Genomic DNA, 10,597 nt, shown 5'->3' on the forward strand with positions numbered 1-10,597 from the left:
TGAGACAGAGCCTCGCTCTGTCACCCAGGCTGGAGTGCAGTGGCAAGATATCAGCTCACAGCAACCTCCACCTGCTGGGTTCAAGCATTTCTTGTACCTCAGTCTCTGAAGTAGCTGGAATTACAGGCATGTGCCAGCACGCCCAGATAATTTTTGTATTTTTAGTAGAGATGGAGTCTCATCATGTTAGGCAGGCTGGTCTCAGACTACTGACCGCAAATGATCCATTCACCTCTGCCTCCCAAAGTGCTGGGATTACATGGGTGAGTCACTGCACCCAGCCTGAATTAATATATTTCTGATTATTCATTCTGGTATATAATATGTCAGTGATAACCTCACAATTAAAATACACATCAGATTACTCTCATATCTGCTATATTTTCTGCTTATCATTTTATTTGGTTTTATATAAAACAACTATGATTATATATGGGAAGAAATAACACAGATATTCTAGTTCTGTAGCAATTTAATTATGTCTAATATGTAAGTTAAAGAAAAATAGAACTCCTCAATTGAAACAGAAACAAGTCATAAACTATGAAAACATCTGAAGTAGCTAAGCTACTGGTTCTGTTTTTAAAGAGAAAAAAAATCTCTTTGGTAGGCCAAGATGGGAGGATCCCTGGAGGCCAGGAGTTTGAGACCAGCCTGGGCTATATAGGCAGATCCCATCTCTAAAAAAAAAGTAAAAAATTAGTTGGGTGTGGTGGCAAATGCTTGTAGTCCTAGCTACTCAGGATGCTGAGGAAGGAGGACTGATTGACACCAGAAGTTTGAGGCTGCACTGAGCAATGATCGATCCACTGCCTGGGCAACAGAACAAGATCTGTCTCACTTAAAAAAAAAAAAAAAAAGAAGAAGAAGGCCAGGCACGGTGGCTCACGCCTGTGATCCCAGCACTTTGGGAGGCCGAGGCAGGCAGATCACGAGGTCAGGAGATCGAGACCATCCTGACTAACACGGTGAAACCCCATTTCTACTAAACAAATTACAAAAAGTTAGCCTGGCATGGTGGCGGGCACCTATAGTCCCAGCTACTCTGGAGGCTGAGGCAGGAGAATGGTATGAACCCAGGAGGCGGAGCTTGCAGTGAGCTGAGATGGCGCCACTGCACTCCAACCTGGGTGACAGTGCGAGACTCTGTCTCAAAAAAAAAAAAACTGAAGTAGAAATGTTAAAATGATTTTACATTTTTTTTGCTGTCAATATTGTTCCAACTTTTCTTAATAAAAGCAGATATCATACCCACATGTTTATATGCTGCCAAATTATGCAGGACTTGATAATAAATTAATCTCTTTGAAGTCACATTTGAATACAATGTCATATTAATATTGTTTTTTGAATGTTTAAATATTTCTAAAGTTAGAGCATCTTTTATTCTGAACCATCCTAATCCATACACCTACATAATTCCTAAAACTAGAAAATGAGGAAAAAATTCTGTAACAAAACTTATAAAAATAATTCCTACATCTGTTTCTTTAGAGTCTCATGTTCCTGATGACTTTTTCCTTCTAAAATGATTTGCCAACCTTGGAACTTTTCAGTGTTTTCCCTGACTCACAGTATATTTACAGTGTGTGCCTCAGGAAGAAATATACAGCAACTATTTCCTTCTGTACTAGAAAAAAACACAGAAAAGTTAGGTAACAAAAACAGATGAAGAGCAATTTTCTGATTAAACTACCTGAAAAGGATGAGTTTACTAAAAACTTATTAACTAAAAACCTATTCTTTCCATCATATTCTCTTAAATTGATAGAATTATTTAAGGCTAGTAGAGAAAAGAAATTTAAATTCTATTCCATAATTTTAGAGACTGTGCCTTATTTAAATTCATAAAGCTTTTAACATTGTGTTAATCAGAAATAATATTGGATATTACCACATTAACTGTAAGAAGACATTGTAGGAATTCCTTTTTGATATTCCTAATTATAAGACTAATGTCTGCATTGAGACTGTGAAGATACTCATGGAAAGCTATACAGATCTCCCACCTACCAAACCATGAAGACAGTGATGTCCAGGACATGCTGCAGGATGAAGCCCCAGCCTCTTTGGCAATATTCAAGGAATCCTAAAAAAGTTTCATGCTACTTTTAATGGAAAGGAAAATGACAGAACCAAAGTCAAAGGAGGAAAGACAAAAAAAGAGAGAAAACGAGTCCTCTAAGTAACAACAACAACAAAAATAGGAATGAAGGAAAAAAAGATCAAAGAGGAAATCGCATTCTAAAATACATCTTTTCTTTCTGGTGGCAGAATTTTGTTTTAACACACAAGGTCAAATTTGTGATTTTGTTAAGTAGCACTATGCATTAAGATGAGGTAGATATTTACACAGTAAGTCAGAATTACATGAAGTATTGAAGATCTGATTGTAACTCACCTGCTTAAAAACTGTAAAAGTTCTCATTTGCCTACAGAATAAACCCATACATTCTGGAAGGACCTTCAGAGCCCATATTGATCTGGTTTCAGCATTTTTTTTTTTTTTTTACCAGACATATCTTCTCCCAAATATTCTAGCCCCACAGACTGCTTGCCAACTATTTTTATACCTCCCACCATTTCTCCTGGCTGTTATACTGTCTGGCCCTTTTCATCCTCTGGCCTTCACCTTCTAGACCCTTTCATCATTTGGCCTTCACCTTCTAGACCCTAGTCAAGTGTTTTTTCACTCATAAAATATTTCTTTCTCTAGGAATATGGTTCACTGTTTCTCACACTTCTACATTATCACTCTTATGTATTTTATACCTTTGCATATTCTTTTTTTTTTTTTTTTTGAGACCGAGTCTCGCTCTTGTTGCCCAGGCCGGAGTGCAGTGGCATGATCTTGGCTCACTGCAACCTCTGCCTCCCAGGTTCAAGCTATTCTCCTGCCTCAGCCTCCTGAGTAGCTGGGATTACAGGTGCCCACCACCACACCTGGCTATTTTTTGTTTTGAGACGGAGTCTTGCTCTGTCACCCAGGCTGGAGTGCAGTGGCCGGATCTCAGCTCACTGCAAGCTCCTCCTCCCGGGTTCACGCTATTCTCCTGCCTCAGCCTCCCGAGTAGCTGGGACCACAGGCGCCCACCACCTCGCCCAGCTAGTTTTTTGGTTGTTTTTTTTTTGTATTTTTCAGTAGAGACGGGGTTTCACCGTGTTAGCCAGGATGGTCTCGATCTCCTGACCTCGTGATCCGCCCGTCTCGGCCTCCCAAAGTGCTGGGATTACAGGCTTGAGCCACCGCACCCGGCCTAATTTTTGTATTTTAAGTAGAGACAGGGTTTCACCGTGTTGGCCAGGCTGGCCTTAAACTCTTGACCTCAGGTTATCTGCCTGCCTTGGCCTCCCAAAGTGCTGGGATTACAGGCATCAGCCACCACACCTGGCCTCTTAGCATATTCTTAACACACGGTAGTGTTTCTGGCATATAATAGGTGCTCAACATATCTTGGCTATTGAAGGACAACAGAACCTCATAGTTTAGTTTAAAAAACATGAAGCCGAATCTTAGAATATCTATAGACTCCCAACTGTATTGGCCACCCCAAAAAAGATTTTTTGAAACAAAGATTAGCATTCTATAAATGGGCTATGTAGGCAGCGAGTACATGGGGTTTTGTTTCCGGTTTATAAATATTTTAAATTAATTTTTTTAAACACAGGAGTAAAACCCACACAAGTTTATTTACTGAGAGGCTAGGGCAAGCAGTAGACTGGTGCAAAATGGCACTAGTGGGACCTGAGTAGCAATTTGAATGAGGTGTGAGATGGGAAGGGCCCAGATGATGGAAGTCTAGTTAATCATGGGAGTTGCTGTCTGGGGGAGAGCTGGGCATGACGGTAAAATTTCTTTATTCCTGGCTGAGGAATTCAAAGACTATCATCTTCAACAGGTAGAAAACAGTCATCAAATCATCATCACATTGCTGGCCAGCACGGTGGCTCACGCCTGTAATTCCAGCACTTTGGGAGGCCGAGGCGGGTGGATCACTTGAGGTAAGGAGTTCAAGACTGTCTAGCCAACATGGTGAAAATACAAAAACTAACCGAGTGTGGTTGCATGCACCATGTAGTCCCAGCTATTTGGGAGGCTGAGGCAGGAGAATCACTTGACCTGGGAGGCAGAGGTTGCAGTAAGCCAAGATCGTGCCACTGCACTCTAGCCTGTGTGACAGAGAGAAACTCTCAAACAAACAAACAAAAAAATCGCATTGCTGAGTGTGTGTGAGCATTCTTACATTCAGAGCATTCTTACCTGAACAGAGAGTATCCCAAGATGTTGTGTGATGCAAATGAAAGCTCCTTGAGTACATAAACACAGAATTAGCAATCTGATACCTAGCATATATTACAGATTTCATAAACATATGAAGACTGGAATAACATAACATGACAATGTACATCAATTTCTGGCATTACTGTTTCACCCACCAAATGCTATTATAACAGAATAAGGACAGAATTGATTCTTCTTACACATACAGTCCTATTTCTGACCAAATAAAATTTGGTGTGAACCGAAATAACAAGAACAATAATAATATGGTTAAAAGAATGGCCATTATTTGTTCATTGCTTACTATGTGCCAGGAACTGTAGCACTTATTTCGTTATCTCATTTAATCATGGATACTACTAATACCATCATTTTACAGATGAAGAAAATGAGGTTTTGATAAACTAAGTAACTTTCCAAGGTCTCAGAGCAGTATGTGATGGAGTGGAGATTTAAAGCCAGGATTTTTAGGGTGTATATCTCACATTCTTAACTAGAACATCCCCTTAGACTTTCTGAATATAGACACACACTTACCTATAGTTTAAAGTGCAAGCTAATCTATGGATGGACTGAGGTGCTTCTAAATGGATCAATCATTTTGTTCTTTTTCCTGTTAGTGCTGGATGTTTCTAGAACCATGAACTTACCTTCGAACATTGTGTTATTATGAAACAAAAGAGATAAACCATTAATAATTGAAGAAATTTTTGATGTTTCATTGCCTTACAGTTGCTTCACTGCTTTTACCTGTGGACATGATGTCACAGATCATAAAATGCTAATGACAAAGCTATCATGCAGGTATCATAGAGGACTTTTAATATCATCTGATGTTAAAGATACAATTTTTATGCTAGGCTGAAATTCCAACATTAAGAAGAAGTGAGGAAACACAACTTGGCATCTCTCTTTCCTTCTGTTGAAGGTTTTAAAGCATTGAAATTGTATTGAATTGTTTCATGCTAAATTACTCTTATGATTTATTTTACACACACACACACACACACACACACACACATATATATATATTTTGAAACGGAATCTCGCTCTGTCACCCAGGCTGGAGTGCAGTGACACACTCTCAGCTCACTGCAACCTCCACTTCCTGGGTTCAAGCAATTCTCCTGCCTCAACTTCCCAAGGAGCTGGGAAAACAGGCACGCGCCACCATGTCCAGCTAATTTTTTGTATTTTTAGTAGAGACGGGGTTTCACCATGCTGGCCAGACTGGTCTCGAACTCCTGACCTCAAGTGATCCGCCTGCCTCAGCCTCCCAAAGTGCTGGGATTACAGGCACGAGCCACCACGCCCGGCCATTTATTTTTTTACTTTTATTTTAAATTCAGGGGTACATGTACAGGTGTGCTATATAGGTAAACTTGTGTCATGGGGGTTTGTTGAACAGATTATTTCATCACCTAGGTATTCAGCATCACCTAGGTATTAAGCCTAGTACCCATTAGTTATTTTTCCTGCTCCTCTCCCTCCTCCTACCTTCCACCTTCCAAAAGGCCCCAGTGTGTGTTGTTCCTCTCTCCATGTCCCTTTCTCCTCTACTAGTTGCTAAACTTCTTGAGGTTGGGACTATATCTTTGCATGTTTGTGTCTAGCATTTAGCAGACTCTGTAGCACATTCACCAGCATTACATACATGCTCAGTGAATAGACAGATCATACTATCTATACTGAGAACACATAGGTCAGAATTAAAGAATAAATAAAAAACCATACTGATACTTTAATATGAATTCTCAAATAGAAATACATAAGCCTTCTCACCTCCAGTATTAACCTGGCAAGAAAGAATTCTCAAAGCCGACAGGAAGCCTGGTACCTAGTGACAATAGTCTACTGTGCACACGATACAGAAACTAGAGACAGTGTTTTGAATGTTACTAACAAGCCAAGGACACTGAACAAGCATGATAAACATTCTCTGGACAGTAAAAAATCCACTTGGAGAAAAGCTACTTTTGCCTTTGAACACTCATTAATAAAGTTGCTGCCTTATTCTGACCTAGTTACAGTGCTTTTTTTGAAGAGAAAGCAATCGACCAAAAAGTTTATGACAATGAGGGACTATCTTTTAAATAGAAAAATAATAATTGTATATTTTTATGGTATACAACATGATGTGATGTTTTGCTGTGGGTATACATTGTGGAATAATTAAATCAAGCTAATTAGCATATGCATTACCTCACATCCTTCTCTTATTTTTGTGGTGAGAATAGTAAGAATCTATTTTAGTAGTAATTTTTTTTTTTTTTTTTTTTTTTGGAGACAGAATTTCACTCTGTTGCCAGGCTGGAGTGCAGTGGTGCACCTTGGCTCACTGCAACCTCAGCCTCCCGGGTTCAAGCTATTCTCCTGCCTCAGCCTCCCGAGTAGTTGGGACTACAGGCACGTGCCAGCATGCCCAGCTAATTTTTGTATTTTTAGGAGAGATGGGGTTTCACCATGTTGGCCAGGATGGTCTCGATCTCCTGACCTCATGATCTGCCCACCTCGGCCTCCCATAGTGTTGGGATTATAGGTGTGAGCCACCATGCCTGGCCTCTAGTAGTAATTTTTAAAGATACAGTACATTGTTATTAACTATGGTCACCATATTGTACAATAGATATCTTGAAATAATTTATTCTGTCTCATTGAAATTTTGTATGCATCAACAAACATTTATCCAGTCCCCCCACCTGCCAGCCTTTGGTAACCACCATTTTACTCTTTGACATACCAATTTCATATCCTTTAGACATATATCCGTAAGTGGGATTGCTGGATTATATGGTATAGTTTTCATTTTTTTGTGAAACCCCCATGGTGTTTTTCATAATAGCTATATTAATTTACATTCTTACCAACAAGCCTTACCTCTCCACATCCTTGCCAACAACATTTATCTTTTGTACTCACAATTATAGCCATTCTAACAGGCATGAGGTGATATCTCATTGTGATTTTAACTTGCATTTCCCTGACAATAGTGATGGCAAGAATTTTTTCATAAACCTGTTGGTCATTTGTATATTTTCTTTTAAAAAATATCTATTCAGGTCCTTTGCCCATTTTTAAATTGGGTTGTTTTCTTATAATTGAGATGAATTCCTTATGTGTTTTGGATATTATCTCTTATTCAGATGGTAAGCTGTCTATCGGATGTATGATCTCTGAATATTTTCTCCTCTTCTGTGGGTTGTCTCTTCACCCTATTGATTCTTGCCTTTGCTCTGCAGAAGCTTTTTAGTTTTATATAATCTCATTCATCTGTTTTTATCTTACCTGGCTTTTAGAGTTATATCCAAAGAATCATTGCCCAGACCTATGTCATACAGCTTCTCCCCTGTTTTCTTCTCTTTGTTTTACAGTTTCAGATCTTAGACTTAAGCCTTAGGTCTTAGATTCTGAGTTAATGTTTTTAATGTGGTGTGAGATGAGGGTCTAATTTCATTCTTCTGCATGTGGATATTCAGTTTTCTGAGCATCATTCACTGAAGAGACTTTCCATTCCCCATTGTGTGTTCTTGGCATCTTTGTCAAAAATCAATTGACCGTAAATGCATGGATTTATTTCTGGGTGAGGGATTTTAATGACTTTCAAATCATTTGACAGAACGTCTCACATGAATTATTACTACATCTGCAACTCATCATAACCTTAAAATTACTGATATTCCTAATTTCTACATTTAGCAACTTGAAAACTTTGTACTTGGTACACAGCATTTGTGAAGGCAGATCGATATGCACATAATATACATAAAATTAGTATAGAGATAACCAAGGTAATAGCCTCAATATTATGTTTGTGGCCATGGTTGCTGTTTTAATTATCTCCACGTTCCAGGATGACTTCCCCATGGGAGTATAGTAGAAGAGTGGGCATATATAGCCCTCAGGGAGGGGGCAAGGTTAGGAATCCAATTACCTATATGCTTTACTGTCTGTTACACCACAAAGACATAAACCTATTCTATTTTACTACTTACCTTTTCAGTTAATTTGTAATAGTTTGAAAGCATTATTTCAGCATACCCATGGAAAAATAGACTTCTGATTTGAAGATTCTTACGTTTTACTGTGATTTAAAAGCCAGCAGCCTTACTTAAAAAGAATAGCCTTTCTATGTAACTGCGACTAAGCTGGATTGTATACAACCATATTCCACATATATCAGATACATTTTGATACCAAATATGTCATATAGATCTTGATACAGTAGCCACAGGAAAGCCTTGGTAGCAAGATTTTCATTTGTTTAAAACTAACAGCCAGGAAATTATTTAGCTTCTGGCTCTAATTAATTTATACAATGTAGACCGAGGCTATGTCAATGTATTATTGGTTTGGAAATGAAAGAAGACTCAGACAGTTAAATTCCCCATAGCCTAGCTACATAGTTCTGTAAGCATAGGAAATTTGTTAAGCAGCAATTCGTAGTACTTTTTCTTAATGTTTTGTTTGTTTTTCTTTTTGTTTTCTTGTAGAACAAGATCTTACCAAATCCTTTAATCATAGTCTATTTTGTTGCACTCATATGGGTGTTACTGTGAAGGTGAAAAACTAATGACTGCAGCAGGAAAAAGAATTGGATGTGTCATGAATTATAGCCCTGCTTATACTTCTACTTCAACCATAATCATTTGTTTAAACAAAAAGTTCTGCATTTGAATTGTCACAATTGTGTGTGTGTTATAAACATCTCGTATTTCACCCAGGCTCAGCCAACACTTGCCTTTGTTGACACTCATAATCAAGAAATAAAATCTTATACTAACCAAAAATTATCCTTCATAAGAGAATATAAACAGAAGTCTGGTTCATAAACTTACTAATTAACACCTCTACTCTCATTTATTAACATTTTTGTTTCATCTTAAAATAATAAAACTTTATAACATGCTAATAATTTATTTAAAATTTTATCTTTCAAAGGCTTATCTTTTCTTAATGTTTGACTTAGGTTTTTTATACTATTGATTTTGCCTTTAGAAAATTTGCGTATCCCAGTCAGGCAATGTGGCTCACACCTGTAATCCCAACATTTTGGGAGGCTGAAGTGGGCAAAGCACTTGAGGTCAGGAGTTCAAGACCAGCCCTGCCAACATGGTGAAACCTCATCTCTACTAAAAATCCAAAACTTAGCTGGGTGTCGTGGCGGGCACCTGTAGAACCAGCTACTTGGGAGGCTGAGACAGGAGAATCACTTGAACCTGGGAGGCAGAGGTTGCAGTGAGCCGAGATCAGGCCACTGTACTGCAGCCTAGGCAACAAAGCAAGACTCTATCTGAAAAAAAATAAATACCCCTCTCCTAGAGCATACAAATAAAGGCACTAAGTATACATTGCATATCTTTTCTTAGATCAGATTCTAGTTCCTGTAATTTACTCCTCCTTTTCTTTTCTGATAGAGGGATTTATAAGATTTAGGATTCACTTTTGTATATGGCATATTCTTTCACTTTGGTTTTCCTATGGAAACCAGTGTATTTTCATAGAAAACATATTAGCTACTCTACCTTCCTATGTACTACATCTGGATTGCAGCCTTATTCTGAATGAGCACTGTAATTACTACATTCCCTAGACTGCATCAGAACTCATGAACAAGCAGAACTGCAACATGCAGCTTTCTCAGTAATCAGTAATCAAGTTCAACAGGATAATCAGCAACAACCAGCACAGGAAGGCAGAGTGTTTCTCTCACTCTCTAATAGCAATAACATATTCATGTTTTTATTGTTGGGGACCTTCAAATCATTTTAAGAAGTCACAGTTTTACGGTGGTGTCAATAAAACCAGAAAGACAGCCAAGAATTTTATGGTATAAATTTGCCCTACTAACTGTGCTTGAAAAGATGAACAGAGAAGAGTGATTAACGAGCCTAATGGTCTAAGTGGAAGAATACTCAATTCCAAGTTAATTCTCACTCAAGGTTTTTGTCTATCTAACTTACCAGGCAGAGAAGATACACAATTAATAATCCAAATTTTCAGCCTTCTCCCTGTTATTTTTGGATTCATTCATTCAACAAATATTAAACAGATTGATATTATGCTGGAATGCTGAGAATGCATTAGGCAAGACAAAAATCTCTGTTTCAATTGAGTATAAATCCAAACAGGGAATTACATAAAGCAGTTACTAGTATGGTTGTTTATTCATGATTTATTAGCGACTGTGCTAAGTGTCAGGGATACAGCAGTGAGCAAGACAGACAGGACTCTGCCCTGGCAGGAGGTGTGTATTAAGTCCTAAGAAAGCAGCAAGCATTAGCTCTTGTCAAACAGAGGGTATTTAAAATTGTCTTT

The sequence above is a fragment of the Theropithecus gelada genome, chromosome 5 (genome assembly GCF_003255815.1).
Source record: "Theropithecus gelada isolate Dixy chromosome 5, Tgel_1.0, whole genome shotgun sequence".
NCBI lineage: Eukaryota > Metazoa > Chordata > Mammalia > Primates > Cercopithecidae > Theropithecus > Theropithecus gelada.